The 16,548-nt window shown below is 41.0% G+C and overlaps 1 protein-coding gene and 1 long non-coding RNA gene across 7 annotated transcripts in view; one reads left to right on the forward strand and one right to left on the reverse strand.

The window, feature by feature from the left end:
- Positions 1-4,129, reverse strand: part of sav1 (salvador family WW domain containing protein 1) — a 26,592-nt gene extending 22,463 nt beyond the window's left edge. For 2 of the 5 annotated variants that reach the window (XM_054796546.1, XM_054796542.1), the window contains exons 1-2: positions 3,099-4,129; positions 2,184-2,303 (exon numbers count right to left, since the gene is read on the reverse strand). The gene's annotated coding sequence lies outside the window, so the exon portion shown is untranslated. Of the gene's footprint in view, positions 1-2,183 lie in introns of all 5 variants that reach the window. The other 3 variants (XM_054796541.1, XM_054796544.1, XM_054796545.1) reach the window with 2 other exon arrangements.
- LOC129192472 (uncharacterized) lies at positions 3,701-12,179 on the forward strand. 2 transcript variants are annotated; one of them, XR_008573427.1, is made up of 3 exons: positions 3,701-3,747; positions 8,970-9,563; positions 11,366-12,179. It is a non-coding gene; the product is annotated as an uncharacterized LOC129192472 (long non-coding RNA). The 2 variants fall into 2 exon arrangements; XR_008573426.1 differs by lacking the exon at positions 3,701-3,747 and adding an exon at positions 4,190-4,273.
- Positions 12,180-16,548: the final 4,369 nt, after the last annotated feature.

Here is a 16,548-nt window from a genome sequence, read left to right on the forward strand (position 1 = left end):
TTCTGCTTTTGTTATTAGCGTTCTGCCTCTTAAAGACAGATCTCTTAGGAGCCACAGATTAAACCTTTTCTGGGCTTTTTCTAGAATTGGGATAACATTTAAAGCATTTCTGGCTTTCTGATCTTTAGTGATGGAAATTCCTAAATATATTACAGTGTCTTTGACAGGGATGTTCGCTATTGAGCGAGTAGCCGAGTCTTTTACTGCCATTAACTCACATTTGTTTACATTCAAGTGTAGACCAGAAGCTTTAGAGAACACATGAATTATATTTAGAGCAAGAGGTATTTGAGAAGAATCTTTTAAAAAAATGGTTGTGTCATCTGCCAGTTGACTGATAATGAGTTCTCTTTCTGCTACAGTAATGCCTTTCAGATAGCTTGATTTAACGTGGACAGCTAAAAGTTGGGTGACAAGGAGAAAAAGATAGGCGGAAATAGGACAACCTTGCCCAATTCCTCGTTTGACGTCAAAACGTGGGCTTGTGCTGGAGCTCATTTTAATAGAGCAGTTACTACTTGCACATAATGTTCCAATCGCTTGGCTAAAAAACTGCCCAAAACCAAATTTTTTCAAAGCACTAAATATAAACTTGTGTTCAACAGAATCGAAGGCTTTATAGAAATCTAAAAATAGAATATAGCTGTTGTCAGAGATGAAGTCAGAATAATCTAGTAAGTCTAAAACCAGTCTTATATTATTCGATATGTGTCTGTTGTTCATGAAACCAGACTGTGATTCATCTATGACCGTATCCAAAACTAGCTTGAGCCTTTTGGCAAAAGCAATGGCTAGCACCTTATAATCATTATACAAAAGACAAATAGGGCGCCAGTTATCAATAAGCTCGACATCTTTTTTAGGCTTTGGAATAAGTGTGATTAAGCCTTGAGTTAGTGTTGGGGGGAGCGATTCATTATCTATGCTTTCTGTGAAAACTTTCAGTGGAAATGGAGCTAACTGTTCCACAAGTGCTCTGTAAAATTCATAAGTGAATCCGTCTACACCAGGAGATTTGTTATGTTTGAGGCTATTGACAGAATCAATTATTTCTTGTAAAGTCAAGGGAGCATCACACAAATCTCTGTCTGCATCATTCATGCTGTTCACCACAATAGAATCTAAAAAGGCAGATGCACTTCTTTCACAAAATTGAGATGTATATAACTTGCTATAGAAGTTTGAGCAATATGTAGCAATTAACTTGGGGTTATCACATGAAGTATTATTAATCTTAAACTGCTGGATAGAATTAGTTTTGGAGTGAAATTTTTCCAACCTGAAGAAATAAGCAGAATTTTGCTCCTCTTCCTCCATCCATCTTTGTCTCAATCTGATAAAGGTACCCTTGGCTTTGAGTGTATATAGATTGTCAAGCTTACTTTGATATTCAGTGAGAATTTCTTTTTCGTTTGTAGAAAGATAATCCGGGGGTTTTTGAGAGAGGGAGGTTCTGCTGGATACTATCTCATCCTCCTCTGCATTTCTACGTTTGGCTAGATCAGAACTATATTTCCTTAAGTACTTGGCAATTTCAAATTTCATAAGTTCCCATTTGCTACAATATTTATTGTCAACTTGAGCCTCATTCCAGTATTTTTGAATAAGTCTTCTAACTTCAGTCTTTACATCTTCATCATTTCAAATGGAGCTATTCAGTTTCCAATAAGAAGAGTGGTTGTGACAAGCAGAGGGGAATAGGGGGATGATAATTTGTATAGTTTTATCATCTGTTAATGCTGTAGTTATAATTTGTACTGTTGTTTTCTCTTTAAGGCTCCTGGACATGAGCCAATAATCAATTCTAGATTGGGAGGATCCCGTCTTGTTTGACCAAGTGTATACTCTGTCAGTCGGAAATGTTTCTCTCCAAATATCTATCAGATCAAATCTTTTCATCAAGAGCTTTAAATGGGAGCTTTCATTATTGTTTTGTCTTGATGGCCATCTGTCTAATGCATTATCAATAGCAACATTAAAATCCCCACCGATTAAAATGAGGGCATTGGGGAACTTGTTTAACCATATTAATAACTTTTGTTGTATGGTGTCAAACAGGCTCTAATTTCCTACTTTAGTGTTATATCCATAAACATTAGTGACAATCAAAACAATCCTGTTGAAGTCAATCACTTGACATACAAAATGACCATTAATATCAATATCGGAGTGTAGTATGTTACCTGTGAAGTTGCATTTCAGAGTGCCCACACCTGCTGAATGTTCTGATCCATGTGACAACCAGATATCGTTTCCCTACTGTGACCTCCAGAAATTCACCTCATTAGCTGTGGAAAGAGTCTCTTGAAGGAAAAGAAAATCTGCTTTAAATTTTTCACCATATAAAAACAAGGCTTTGCACTTCCCACTATCCCTTAGACCCCTGGCATTTAACGAGACAAAAGATAAAGACAGTTTGAAAAAGGAAAAAAAAACAAAAACAAACAAAAAAAACCCAACTAAGTATGCTATAGACAGTTAAGTCACAAGTAACTTACCACAAACTATTATAGTACCATCGAGAACTGTACCATAAACAGTTACAATTGTGTGAATTTTAAAGCAAACAAAGTGGCCTTTATGCCTCTTTAGTGTGAGTAAACAAAATAAGCCGGAATAGGAAAAGTTAACAACTGGGCTTCATTTCAATTAGGGAGGGATGTAGCGTTCATAAAATGTTCAGGTCCTCCTTCAGGCACTTGTGGTCCAAAAAAAAATAAAATAAATGGGGGTTGGGGGACAAAATAATAAAGTCCATAGATGCATTTCTATAAAAAAAGAAAAAAAAAGAGAGAGCAGCTTCACTCTTCACTCCTGAGCTTGGATGCTGAGCTTCATAGCATTTAGTAAGTTTTTAATGCTGTAGATTAAGACAAGCAAAAGAGCCCAGATGTACTGGACTAAAAGTAAAGTGCACTTTAAATGAAGTGCATTCAGGAATGTATAGGCACTGTTTCCCCTTTGAAAAAAAAAGTAGCAACATGGGTTTTCTGTGTTCATCAGGACAGCGGGAAACCATTTTTCATATTATAAAGAGTTAAAAAAAAAAGTGCCTTGGTTTTGTTAAAGCAAAGGATGGATATTTAGTAAAGGAGTACCTTCATATCAGCTTCGTTAGGTGGCATTTTCATTTTGGAGGAAAGATTTCCTTTTTCTCAATAAAGCAGCGACCACCAACAAAGTAAGCCACTTTTCCTTCCTTTCGGGCGGCTTCCACTGCTGGCCACAGCTTCTTCCTATTCTCTCTGTCGATCTGGTACTGGTACTGGGAATTCTTGGCAGCCGTCCAGACAGCTCCTCTGCGGACCCGGGACGAGAAATGAATGATGACGCTTCTGGGCCCCTTCGGATTCTTTGTGCCAAGGCGATGGATGGTGTCAATCACTTCTGGTAGTCGTTTCTTATCCTCAGGCAAGATGGCCTGACAGATTTTAATTACTTCCAACCGTACCTGCTGGTTCTCTACTGTCTCCGGGATGCCGTTCAGCCGCAAGTTCCAGCGACGAGAGTATCTTTCCAGGTCTGTGATCCGCGTTTCCAGCACACCATTACGCTTTTTTTCCTCATGGTAAAGTTGCTCAAGTTGAGCAACTTTATCTTTCACTGCGTTGACATCCTCACAGATAGAGTGGATTTCATTCTTCAGATCCGCAATCACCGCTTTATTTTCCTGAATTAGAGCTTCAATCTTGTTGGACCGAGTATTAATTAGCTTGGCAAGTGAGGAGACCAACTCTGGAGCTTCAGGTACGTTATCTTCCATGGCGTTGCCGGCAGTATCTTCATGTTTACCTTTCTTGCTGGGTGGTTTAGCTGGGGTAACTGGTAATTCGGAAAAGTCATCTTCATCCATCACGCTGTCAATCAGAATATTGCGGCTAACGTTAGTTTTGTTAGCCGATTGGGCCTCGTTGCTAGCTTCTCCCGCCTTTCCGTCTCGCTGTTTTCTCTTGTCCTTAGCCGAATTCGGCATATTTCACGTTTGTTTTGACAAATTCAGACGGAAAGTGTTCGTGGCATTTCTTAGACATAGGCAGGCTCTCTGTAATTTAACTTATTCACTCATAATTAAGCTTTGGTGGCAGAGCTCAATTAAGTGGGAGTGCTCACGGCGCCATCTTGGGTTCCCCCTCAGTACACCGTTTGTAATCGGGGTACCAACATCCGCGATTACGAGTGTGTCTGAACGCCTCACGGCGCAAGGCGAACGGAGCAGAGAGGAGGCATCGCATGAAGTTGTTCATCGCGCTGTGTGCATTACAGGAGCAAATAAGTGAGTTGGATGATTATTTTGTGCATTTACAGTGTTTGAGCTTGAAGATTTCATTTATATTGGTGTTCCAATCCCCACACAGCACAGCAGTGAAACCCGAAAAGGCCTTTATTACTGGCTTTATCGTTGGTGTTTTTGTATTTTGGAAATACGGCTTTATCGTGACAGTTGAGCTTTCCCTTGAATTTGGTATTAAATTAATATGCAGACTTAAACCGTAGCCATCATGAGAAAAAGTGAAGCTTAAATTCAACCCATACAAACAAAGGGATGCCATTAAATGGCAATAAAATACTGTATATGTAGGATGATTACTTATCTATTTATCACTGCTCCTGTGAAACTGTGACCATGCAAAACACACATTTTGCTACAACATAAATTAAGCCATTAATTATGTTTAATATTTCAAGTTAATTGGGGTTAAAGAAAAGGTTTATGTCCAGGAATAAGGGGTTACATGGCTTCAAGTAACCATTGCATTGTTCCGATCCCAAAGAGATCACTTAGGATTGGCATCAAGCCAGAGGTTGGACCCCAAAGCAAAGATGACAAAAATGGTGGAGACAAAAAGGTTTAAAAACAAAAAGGCGCACACCAACAGAGTGGAGAAAACATACAAAAGAGAAAAACAAGTACAGTGTTCCCTCGTTTTATCGCAGGGGTTAGGTTCCCAAAATAGCCCGCAAGAAGTGAAATACGCAAAATAGCCAAATTAATTTTTTTAAAACTTTTTTTAACTGAACTTCCCACAATGCAATTCTTCTTGAAAGGGCCAGGCTTCGCCTGTAACAGCGTTCAGACGCAGTAATGAAAAGAAGCCCTAAAAAAATCAGCGAATCCACGAAAGGTGAACCATAATAAAGCGAGCGAACGCTGTACGTACAACAAAAAGATCTGGGCCAATCCACACAAAACTACAAACAAAAGGAGCGGCTGAAAAAGCTAAGCAGAAATACCACAGTACTCACAAAAATACTACGGAGAGTAAAAGTCCAGATAGCTAGAAATACGCAAGGCAGCACAACACGAGAAGATGGTTGCGCAGGAAGAGAGCTTAGGCACTGCAACAATCTGGCAGCATGGGAGTGTCCAAGCGTGGCTTAAGAAGGCCTGATTACAATTGCTCCCAGGTGTGCGCAAGTGGCTGCACCCCGTTAGAACCAGCAGTGCACTGCAAAAGAGAGCAGATAGGCTCCAGCAGAGCATGACACTGGTGAGCTGAATACTTCAGCTGAATGACACAGACTACCTGACCGGAAGACCTCAGCACGTGCGACTAGGGAACTGCAGGTACGACACTGTGACCAGTAACACGGGGGCACTGTACAGAATGTACAGAATTTCACGGATGACACAGGAGGGGGCAGGAGGATGTGTACAGAAAAGCAGACTTCATCAGTTTATGCTCACAGACTAGATAGGACAGCTCTAGTCTGACGCAGCAGTAATGACTCACACCTATCAGAGCTACAGGCACTGATGGACCGCATCTCTCAGGCCTGCAAGGTCTTCGGATTAACTGTCAGTCTGAAGACGACCAATGTCTTGGGGCATAGAACTGCCAGCCATGACCATCGAAGACTATGAGCTTTACGTGGTGCACTTGTTCACGTACCTTGGATCCAACATCACTGAAAACCTCTCCTTGGGCATTCAGATGGACAACAGGATGAGGAAGGCACGTACGAGTGTGGACCAACCCTAAACTGACAATGAAGGCCAAGATGGCAGGATACAATGCCTATGTCGTCAGGGAGATGTGGACCACTTATGCCAGCAAGGAGAAAAAAAAAGAGATTATCATGCCGTATGCTGGGCATGTCCTGGCCAGGCAGTGTGTCCAACACCGAGGGCCTGTCCAACGTGGTCACCCTGCACTGGCTGGGTCGTGTCTGTCACATTGAGGATGGCCGCATTCTGAAAGCCATTCTCTGTAGAGTTTGCATCTAGACGGAGAATCAAAGGCCATCCAGAACCCTCTCGACATTAACACCGGGTGTTGCGAGAACCTTGCAGCCTGAACCAACAACTCAAGTGAGAGAGATGAGATGAAAGACACAGCAGCAGAAAAAAGGGTCTGCAGAAAGAAGCGCAACAACTCCCGCAGACCAGATACCACATTTAAACGCAACCTTTGTGACAGAAATTGTTTCTCCTGCACTGGTCTCTGAAGTCACTGTAACTCACGATGAAGTGACGGAAGGGAATACACACCTCACAGTGGTACTGTTAAGACGTTCCTCAGACCAGTGGCTCAAGTAGTTCTTAAGTCTTTATTCAAGATTCAAGAGTTTTATTGTCATATGCACAGTAAAACAGGTAGTTCTGCTATGCAATGAAATTCTTATTCTGTTCATTCTGCCCAAAAAAGAAAGAAAACACAAGAAAATGAATTAATTTATGAAAATGAATTTATGAGTCCAACATGGACAGTTCCTTGTCTTATGTGTGGCGAACTTTGTGTCCAATTTGTTAGCGGTGTTGTTCCCACTACCAGACAGGCAATGTAATGTTGCACGGTGCCTCACGGTGGTGGTATAGAAGTTCTTTTGATTTGGCAGTCATGGTCACATGGTGAAGGTCTAAAGGCTCGATTGGCTGTCATAGCAGCCAAAGCAGCCATCTTGTTTGTTAGTTTGTGTGCGGCTTGTGCTCGACAACATTCGTCCTTTACATCCATCGATCTGCAGCCGAGAAAGAGCTTTGATTGTAAGTGTATTGTATATGTTGTACAGAAAATCAAACTAAGAGATATTAGAACTGGCTACAACAACAATTGGAAAGCAGAAGCTCAAATTCCTCAGACATACCATGAGAAAGAACAGCTTAGAAAAAGTGACGCTAACAGGAAAGCTAAAACGACAAAGTTTCACGACAAACAACATATGTCAACAGCCTAAGAAATTTCACAGGAAATAATAATACAGAACTTGTACACCGAGCGTCAGCGGAGCCCTGATTATCCCCAGCCTTGACGAGGATGTCACAGATGTCCATTTTGCTTTGTATTTGATGATGATGTTACAGCTGTCCATTTTGCTTTGTATTGGAGCTAGTACAGTGGAACCTCGTTTACATAGGCCCTGGTTACCGTCATTTTCCACTAATGTCGAAAATGTTGCCTTTGTTTGGGTACACATTCCGGTTAGCCTACAATATAGCACACGTCATTTTGTGTTTTTAATACGCAGTGTTAGTCTTTATTGTAAAAATTGTTGTTTTTTTTAGCGGGGTCTGCATACTTGCTAAATCAACAAAGGTTTTCCAGCAAGGGCCAAAACTTTGCCACATTGTGGTTTTGTAACTATATGCTAAGAAGTTGTACTGTACATATTTGAAGAAAAAAACTGTATCTCAGCTTTGTCACATCGGTGAAAACGCATATTTTATGAACTTCGCTTTTTTATTTTAAAGATTTTTTGAAATTTTAAACTCCCCTGTATGACCAGTGCTGCAAAAAAAAACATCCACGGGCCACAAATGGCGGTGCCATACACTGACATTGGAAACCCCTGCCTTATTCCCATAATATAACTTTTTCCCCAACCTAATTTTGCAAAAAAAATACTTTTTTCTTAGTTTTGTGTCGCTCAGAGACAACTGATTGGACAGTGGGCGGGCTTTTATAGGCTGAGATTTCTTATTGCTGGGTTGCATGTGATGTCATGTCCGGTTGCAGTCATCACAGGCTCAAGCAGATGGGAGACAAGCATATTCTTCACTATTAGATGTCAAGTGAAGTCAGAGGCAAACGTAGAAATTGTTCAAACGGGGCTTTGGAAAAAAGTTATGACTAAGATGCTCCATCATAATGGGAAATAAGTCATATTGACATATTTCTTATTAACCTGACATGTTTGATATAAAATATTTCATTTTTATTCATATTATGACATTAGAGATGACATGACTAACACAGTTGTTGACATTGGTTGACGTCATTAAGCCATTCCAGAAGGTCCGACTCGAACCAAAGTAAATTTTCCCATAGAAAATAATGTAAATCCAATTCATCCCATCCAGACACCCCAAAATGTTAACTAAAAGCACATTTTAGAGACAGTAATTTTAGTTTTACATGCAGAAAATGATGCAAAAATAATGACAAAATAAAAGTAGCAGAAATTTAAAAAACAGCTTTAATTTTCTGAGAATAAAGTCAAAATATTAAGAGAAAAAAAGTCGTATTCTAAAGAGGAAAAAGTTGCAAATTTATGAGAATAAACATGTAATATTATGAGGAAAAATTATGTCATTTTAGTAGCCTGAGTTGAAATATTAAAGAAAAAATATGTTTTTTTTTAAGTCGTGATATTATGAGAAACAAGCAAAACAAAGTTGTTATCTTTGAAAAATTAGGTTGTGGAAAAAGTTACAATGTTACGAGAATAAAGTCAAAATATTATGGCAATAAAGTCACGATTACGATACGAAAATGTACAAGATAAAAGTTGAAATAGTTAAAAAAAAAAAAAAACATACAGCAAACAGCAAATGGAAAAAACAGCTGTAATTTTATGAGAGTAAAGTCAAAATATTATTGTAGTCCATTCAAGACACCCAAAAATGTTAACACATTTTATAGACAGTGATTATAGTATTATATACAGAAAATGATGCAAAATAATTAGAAATGACAAATGAATGGACAACTGAACATTTCACATCACTTTTACCTATGTTTTTTTTTTAGACTTCAACTTCTAGGCTTCAACTCCCATGTGGGCAATGACAGTGTGACCTGTGATTGGGAGGAACGGCTTCCCTGAACTCGTGTGGTGTGATGTCATTGGACTTCTATGCGAACCACGGTTTGTCCATAACAAACACCATGTTTGAACATAAGGATGTCCACAAGTGCACTTGGTATCAGGGCACCCTAGGCCGCAGGTCTCTGATCGACTTTGTAGTCGTATCATTAGACTTGCGTCCCAATGTCCCAATGTTGCGTCACATGTGGGTGAAGAAAAAAGAGAAAAAAGAGAGCCAGTTGAGGTGGCTCTGGCATCTAGTCCGGATGCCTCCCGGACGCCTCCCTGGTGAGGTGTTCCAGGCATACCCAGCCGGGAGAAGGCCCCGGGCAGACCGAGGACACGCTGGAGTGATTGTGTCTCACAGCTGGCCTGGGAACGCCTTGGTGTCCTCCCGGTGGAGCTGGAGGAGGTGTCCGGGGACTGGGAAGTCTAGGCTTCATTACTGAGACTGCGCCCTCGCGACCCTGACCCGGATAAGCAGAGAAAAAAATGGATGGAGAGATTCTAAGCATACGAGACCAGAGAGCCAACTGGTAAGTAATAACAAATTTTGCTTCTAAAGTATACTATGATGTTGGATGGAAATGGCTCAATGACAAATAAGCTTGCAAAAAGCACAAAAGAGTACAATTTAAAGCAAGGTATTTTTTAACATGGATGTAATGCATGGCTCAGATCAAGGGTACCCTTTGCTGTCTTCAACTTCACTAGTGTAGTATTTGAAATACTTGTTCTAACAATGTGTACTATCCCTATCACTCTGACGTTTATAGAGTGAGGAAGCTTATCAAACCATAAATTAAGCCTGTTCATGTTTTTATTTTGCGCTAGCACGGCTATGTTGTAAAAAATGTGTCTATATTTGGACATTGAAATGTTCCATGTAAAGCATGTCTACTTTTGTTGTGAAATTAACAATATTTTCTCTGATCATTTTGTCATGATTTCTACTTAGAATTAAAGAATGATGTCTGAAATTGGTTTCTAACGTGTTTTATTCAAATATTCTCAGTGTAAAAAAAAATAACTGTCGTGTAATCATTAGTGAAAAGTACATAACCTTCGTGTCCGCCTGCCGATGAAAATTTTGAAGAACATAATTCCATGGAAAAACAAACCCCATGATGATTACAATGGTATATATTCATGGAATAATTACTCAACTCTGCAACTAAAGTGATTTTTTTGTGTATAAAAGAGTAAAATTAGATTATTTGAACAAAAGTCTAACACCGAGTGGACACTGAGTTATGTACTTTACAGTTAAGAAAGAGTGAACTACGGAGGGTTGCTATGGGAAATGGAAGATGTCTCCAGCTCTGGTATGTTGGGTGTGTGTTTTGCAATGTTTGAAGTTTGTGTTGATAACATTACCAAGGTCTATCCACCAGTTTAAAATTTTAAATGTAACACTTGGGTACCCTTGATCTGAGCCATGCGCATATGTTTGTATATTTTAATAGATTTCAAACATTCATTCATGCTGATTGATGTCAAATCCGTAGTGGTGGTGTAGACTGTAAAGGCTAAGAATAAAACACAAATGTGGATGTCCAAATACTTGTGTAGTATAGCTACTAGCTTTACAAACAAAGGCAAAGGGATATCATTCTTTAAAATGTTTAAAGTGCTTATTCACTGCCATGAATGAGGTGTGTGTAAACTTTAGACCGGAAGTGTCAAAGTGGACATTGTTCTGGTATACTATTGCGCCCTCTGGTGTACAAAGAATGGTAGTGACGCAAACGTACAGTCAAGGAAAAGTGGTTAGAGCAGCCTCACTTTCTTGTACATTTTAATACCTGCTACAACTAAAGCTACCATTTGTTTGGACAAATATAATGATTTCTAGGCCACTTAATCCTCCTTAGGGTTGCTGGAGCCTATCCCAGCTGACTTTGGGCAAGAGGCCTGGACTCTGGACTGGTCACCAGCCACAAATATAATGATGATAACAAAAATAGCTCAGAAGAGTCCTAATTACCTGACAGTTTCCAATTTTCCAATTGTTTTATCTACTGGAGACGTTTTCCATTGATTCATCTTTTCTGAGTGATGGGAAGCAGGTTCTCACATACAGTAATCCCTCCTTTATGGCGCTTAGTGGGTTCCAGACCCGACCGTGATAAGAACATTTCCACCAAGCAGGATTCCTTATTTACGAATGGAATATTTTGGTCGCTACTAGAGCAGAGGGAACCTGTTTATAATCTTATAAATAAGGTTATTTACATTATTGAGCCCTCTAGACATGAAATGACATCCCCATAGTCACCTTTACACTTCTATTACCCGATATCCATCCATTTCTTTCTATGTGGCTTATCCTCATTAGAGGTCGTGGGGGTATGCTGGGAGGAAAGCCGAGTACCCGGAGAAAACCCACGCACGCACAGGGAGAACATGCAAACACCATGCAGAGATGCCCAAGCGGACACTGACAAGACAGAAAATTAATTTCAGTTTTGCTTCAGCTCACTCGAGACCAGGTTGCAACCAATTCAGACTTTTCTAAATATTCCCACATTTCATGTAATTTCATATTTTCTATGAAAATTTGCCCATTGAAAATAAATGGGCTATTTAAATGCCCATTCGTGTCCAAAGAGCAGTTAAACAAAAAAAAAATGAGGTGCAATAAAAAGAATGATTTGGTGCACACTACTACTACCCCAAATCTGCTAAGCCTAGAGAAGTTGTATGCCTCACTTGGTATATAATTCTCTGTTTTAGCATATTTCCACAGCATTTCAGTCCATTTTCATATTCCAAACAGCTCAGTTTTCATTCTATATTTAGATTTTCGTACCTTTTCAAGCTTTTCAGTCCAGCTTCAGCTTTTCAGCATTTACACGCAATGTTTACTGACACTGCATCATCTAGTTACCCTAAAAAATGTTACATAATTAATTAAATAAATTTGTTGTCGCTGTTAACGCACGCACGCACACACCCACACACACACACACACACACACCTTGTTGGGGGATACGATAGATTTACGGCCGAGAACGGGGATCTTGGTCTCAAAAAGGTTGGTGACTGGCATGTACAGTATGTCCTTTCATACATTGTATTACACTCCTGATCAAAATCTTAAGACCAGTTGAAAAATTGCTAGTATCTGCATTTTGCACATTTGGATCTTAATGAGGTTTTAAGTAGAGCTACAATATGCAAAACAAGAAGGGGGAGTGAGACAAAAAGCACTTTGAGAAAGTCATTTATTGAAAACAACAATTCAACTGAAATAGGTTGTTTATCAGCTGATCAAAAGTTTAAGACCATTGCTCAAAAAATAACAAAAAACTCTCCAAAACCAGAACATAAAATGTAATGAGGAGCTCCACCGTTCTTGTTCATCACTTCCAAAATGGCTTTGGGCATGCTTGATGCCAGTGTTTCCAGGAGGCTAGTGGGAACATTGCTCCAAGTGGTGAAGATGGCTTCACCAAGGCCATCAACTGTCTGGAACTGATGGCCATTTTTAGAAACTTCCCTTGCCATCCATACTAAATGTTCTATGGGATTGAAATCAGGATGGTCCAAAAGAGTGATGTTATTCTCCCTGAAGAAGTCCTTGGTCAAGCCAGCATTGTGAACTGCAGCGTTGTCCTGTTGAAGAACCCAGCTGGTACCACACACACGAGGGCCCTCAGTCATGAGGGATGCCCGCCCCAACATCTGCATCCGTTTGACGACCCCGCACCACCTGAAGGTCCGGTGTTCGACTGAATGAAAAAGCACCCCAGACCATGATCGCCCCCCCCTCCACTGTGCCGGGTAGAAAACATCTCAGGTGGGATCTCCTTGTCATGCCAGTAACGTTGGAAGCCATCTGGACCGTCAAGGTTACATTTTTTCTCATCAGAGAATAAAACTTTGTTCCAAAGTCCAAACGGGCACTTTTGTGGCCTTTTTTGTTTTTAAAGCCTTTTCCCGCAGATGCCGTCTGATGGTTATTGCGCTGCAGTCGGCACCAGTAAGGAACTTCATGTGGGTGGAAGACCGCCATGTGTCTTGATGACAGCCAATCGGATCCTTCGGCTCAGAGCAGGTGTGATGTTTTTGGGTCTACCACTTGACTTTTTTGTTCCATAATGCTCAGGATCTTTCAAAAAATGTAGAATGACTGATTTACTGCTCCGACCCTCAGCAGCCATGGCACACTGCGAGAGGCCTTGCTTATGCAGCTCCACAATCCCACCACGTTGGAAAAGAGAAAGCTTCTTAGCTTCACCATCAGGAGGGCATGACAGGGGGAATGCCTGACAGAAAAATGAACATTTGGAGCAGATTTTGGCTTTTATAGCCTGTGGTCTTAAACTTTTGATCAACTGATAAACAACCTATTTCAGTTACTGTATTTTTTTGCCTAAATTACAAGTTCCAAATGGTTTTTGTCTCACCCCCCCTTCTTGTTTTGCATATTGTAGCTCTACTTAAAACCTCATTAAGATCCAAATGTGCAAAATGCTGGTCTTAAGATTTTGATCAGGAGTGTACTTACATTGTTTTCATGTAAAAAAAAAAACAAACAAAAAAATAATTTTCCAAGGTGTAGCAGCTTTTATTGAGCCACCCCACGATGCGTTACATGTAGGAAACCCTACCATAAGAGGCGGTAGTTATGCACCAAACAGATCTTTTTGACATGTTTCAGTGTTTGTCGCTCTGCTGCCCCCTGTATGCCATCTCTTGCAGTACATGCTGTCCCTGATCACACTGATGACACACCTGAAAGCAACCACCCTGCACCTTTATCAGCTGTTGCCAAGCTACAGAGCAGCGCCAGTTATTCCTTCGCTATCCCGTGAACCTACAGGCATTTCCTTCTTCATGATGGCTTCTACGTAACTGGTCTACCTTTTGCCTCTTTATACCTGAGAACCCTTTTCTGCTCCCCTTTTGGATTGCAGCTCTTTCCGTTCCTACTTGTGTTTTTTCCTCCATAGCCTAGCAGTGTTTTGTGTTTTCTACCCTGGCTTGTTCCCTGAGATTTTCTGTTGTAACTTTTTGATTCATTGTTTGTATTTTTGTATTTATTACCTCTGGTAATAAATTACTTTCTGTATTCTCGCACTGTGTGCCTCACTCTGCATATTGGAATCCAGAACTCGGTTTATGCCACCTCATGACACTTTTGTCTCTCTGCCTGTCAGGGAACCACCATGAGGACATTGTTTTTTTCATTATTACTTCCCGATCGGCACACGTAGTTTTGGGATGAACCTGGTTTCGGCAACATCACCCGTCTGTTGATTGGGGAGAAACCCGGATGAATAATTGGAGTCCCTTCTGCCATGCTAATTGCTTGCGCTCGGCGGTGCCCGACGCGCCTGTAGTGGTTCCTTCGGCGGAAAATATTATTTGTTGGGTGTTTCCGGCCAACTACCATGATTTGGATCAAGCGTTCAGCAAGGATCAGGCACAGACATTACCTCCCCATCGTCCGTACGGCTGTGCTGTCAAGTTGCATGGAGCAATTTCTGGAGCTAATTTCAATGTTTTTGGTTTTCCACTTGCAACATGTTAACATACACCATCACTTGACAAAAGTGCATAGAATCCACCACAATGACATAGGACAAATAATACAGTTCTGCTCCACTGTACTTTAAAGAAGCAATGTGGTAATTTGCTACAATTCCAGACATTTGTACATAGAAACAAATTAATCACACACAAAATATAATTTGAAAATGTAACCATTTTGCCAAATAACAAAGATAATAATGTGGGTGCGCGTGTACAATGTGCGTGCAGGAGCCCAGTTAGCACATACAATGAGCTTGCCTGTAAGACAAAGGTGAGGGCCACCCGAACCCAACTCGCCGCGACGGCACTAACTTCCGCCTAAAACGCGGTCGAAGACTACCTCAGTTCTCACAAAGTTTCCAAAGCACTTAAAACAGCCTTACAGCTTTCAAATACTTCCAAAAAACATTTTTTTTGCTTTACAGAGACGATATTAATCACTTTCATCAACAACCTGTAAGAACAGATAAAGGTAGACAACAGCAATGAGACAGAGCACTCAGTTCTTCGTCCAGATTCACTGATCTGTATAATATATCTGGGTAGCTCATTGGCGATGACCATATTGCTACTCGCAAGAAACCTTCTCGGACAAGCTTTTGCATTTGTGGTGAACTTCTTTTATTAATTCGGATTGGACACACATTTCGACTTAAGATGCCTGCATGTGCAGCTATTAACTGCACAAATCGCCAGTTCAAAGGCTCTGGACGAAAATTTCACCTGTAAGTATGATTGAAATGTAGATTTATGATTGATCATTTAAGGGTTTTGCACTGTCCATTTCTCAGATATTTTCGATCGTGTAAAATTCCTCTGATTAAATGTATGTCCAGAATTGATACGTTTATATAGCTCTATAATAGCTAAGAGGGTTTTTCGTTATATCATGATATATGTATTTCTTTAAGGGACGAAGGTTGCGTTACTTGAAGGAATGGGAGAATCTCAGTGCTTCCATGATGCTTACCAGGCATTGTATACAGTGCAGTTAGCAAGCCAGTTTGCATACAATTGACCCGGCATGACCCTTCATTTGGATAAACCTTTTTTTTTTTTTTTGCTGCTGAATGACTGACGTAAAAGGATTCATTCATATGATATGTTCTGGAAAATAATATTACAGTACATGCATACCGGTATGTTTGAGATTGCAAACAACTTATTGTTTCCACGATTTTACTGGAAAAAGTGTGAGTGAGTGCGCGGCGTCTGCTTCCCCAGACGCTGTGCTTGGCTACGCAGTGCCTTCTTGACAGGGTCTTGCTCCGTGTGGTCCATTAAACTGGCCGGTTCCTTCTGTTACGAGTGAGTGCGCGGCAGACCACAAAGTGCAGCAGCAAGGTGAGTGGTGACAGTTCTTTTAATAGTCTTAGGCGGGAGCAAACAGAAAGCGCTGGAGTCCGTGGGTAGCAGAACTCCAGGAAAAGGGTGTACACACAAAATAAAATACGCAAAAAGGCAGAACAGAGGGACAACTGGAGCACCCAGCTGTAGAGACGCCGAAACTTGGGAAGGCTAGAGTAGAGATGCCGTGAACGCTCTGACCAGCAGCAAGGAAGGAACCGGCGTCTCACAGCTGCTCCTACTCGGGTATAAGTAGGAGGAAGGATAATTAACTGCCGGTGTGTCCAGTTGTCCCTGCTCCTGCTGTGCACCCAGCTGTGGGAGAGAGAGAGAGAGAAAAAGAGAGAACGAGGCGCAGCAGCAAATGACCGTCACAGTATCCCCCCCTAACGTGCGTCTCCTGGCCGCTTACCTGGTTTGTCGGGGAACCTGAGATAAAACTCGGTGAAGAGACGTGGGTCGAGGATGTGACTGCGACCCGGTTGATAATCCTTGTTATGGGGTATGGGCCGATAAATCTGGGGGAGAGTTTCTTGGAGTCCACTGCCAAGGGAAGGTCATGGGAGGACAGCCACACCTTCTGGCCCAATTGGTAGTGAGGTGCGGGCGTACGGTGGCGGTTGGTCACCCTCT

Source organism: Dunckerocampus dactyliophorus, chromosome 13 (genome assembly GCF_027744805.1).
Source record: "Dunckerocampus dactyliophorus isolate RoL2022-P2 chromosome 13, RoL_Ddac_1.1, whole genome shotgun sequence".
NCBI classification, from domain to species: Eukaryota; Metazoa; Chordata; class Actinopteri; order Syngnathiformes; family Syngnathidae; genus Dunckerocampus; species Dunckerocampus dactyliophorus.